A 1,717-nucleotide genomic window follows, 5' to 3' on the forward strand; every position below is an offset into this window, starting at 1 on the left:
CCCTTTTTATTCTCCAATTCCAGCCCTCTGCACATGCCATTATAATACTTTGCTTTGTCCTCCTGAGCTACCCTTTGCAATCTTATGTAAAGCTCTTTCACTTCGACATATTTTCCTTTTGTTTTGGCTTTTCAGGGCTCTAGTGCAATCTGTAGAGTCTCTTTTGACATCAATTTTGATTTTTTCTTTCTCCTCCATTTTGGTAATGACCTTTTGCTTTCTTCACGCATGATATCCTTGATATCATTCCCAGACTCATCTGGTTTTCTATAATTGGTGTTCAATGTCTCAAACATATTCTTAAGATGATCTTAAAATTCAAAATAAATTGATTCAGGATCTTGGTTCCTCTGGACTTAATATAATTTTCTTCAGCCTCAATTTGAATTGCAACGGGGTTGGAGGGAGAATCATCAATAACCTGCACTATGCAGCTAATACAGTCTTGCTTGCTGAAAGTAAGGAGGACTTGAAACACTTATTGCAGAAGATCAAATGATGCAGCCTTCTGTATGAATTGTATCTCAATGACAAGAAAACAAAGATTCTTATCACTGGACCGAGAGGCAACATCATGATGGATGGAGAGAAGATTGAAACTGTCAACACCTTCATCTTGCTTAGATCCACAATAAACATCCTTGGTACCATGAGACGAGATTAAGATTATTGTTGGTAACATTTATGGCTTGCTCAACTCCACAATCAACACTCTTGGCACCAGCAGTCAGAAAATTAAAAAAGATGAATTGCACTGGGAAAATCTGCTGTCAGCAGCCTCTTCAGAGTTATTTAAAGCAATGATGCCAAGTCTAGAGACTGAGGTGAACCTGGTCCAGGCTATGGTCTTCCCAATTACTTGTATTTGCTATGTATCAGAGAGCTGAACTATGACTAAGGATGAAAGAAGAATCAATGCCTTTGAGTTGTCATGCTGGAGCATATCTTGAACATAAGGACCACCAAGAAAACAAATAGACCTATCTTGGAAAGGGTGAAACCAAGTTTCTCCTTGGAGACTAGGATTTTGAAGCTTCTTCATCTCACATACTTTGGGCATGTGGCCAGGAGTGACCAGATCTTGGAGAAGGACATTATACTAGGAAGGGTAGACAGACTGTGTAGGAGAGGAAGATATCAGATGAGATGGATTGATACAGTAACTGGGACAATGGAGGTAGGTGTGTTAGAATCAGTGAGACTAGATCAGAAGAGGGCAGGCTCAGAGCAGCTGCTGTTCATGTGGTTGCTATGAGTTACAGGTGATTTAAAGGCACATAACAACAGCAACAACCACTACATTATTGAGGATTTAATGATGTCAGTTTGAGGATGAATGTACATTTGATTCAAGGCATAGTCTTTCCGTTTACTTGCTATGCATCTGAGAGCTGGACAAGGAACAAAGATGACAGAAGAAGAACTGACACCTTTGAGCTATATGTTATAGAAAAGCTCTGAACATCTCATGAACAGCCTGAAGAACAAACAGTTATGTCTTGTAGAGGGTGCAGCCAGAGTGCTCTTTGGAGGCAAAATGATAAGGCTTTGCCTCACATACTTTGAGCATGTTGCTAAATGGGGCTATAACTTGGAGAAGGACATGATGTTGGGAAGGATGTAGGGTCAATGAAGGAGAGGAAGACCTTCAAAAAGGTGGATTGACAACGTAACTACTGCAATGGGCTCTTGTGTGTCAGAAAGTGTGAGGATGGTG

Source organism: Elephantulus edwardii, unplaced genomic scaffold (genome assembly GCF_000299155.1).
Source record: "Elephantulus edwardii isolate Elephantulus edwardi_28Jun2011 unplaced genomic scaffold, EleEdw1.0 scaffold00018, whole genome shotgun sequence".
Classification (NCBI taxonomy): domain Eukaryota; kingdom Metazoa; phylum Chordata; class Mammalia; order Macroscelidea; family Macroscelididae; genus Elephantulus; species Elephantulus edwardii.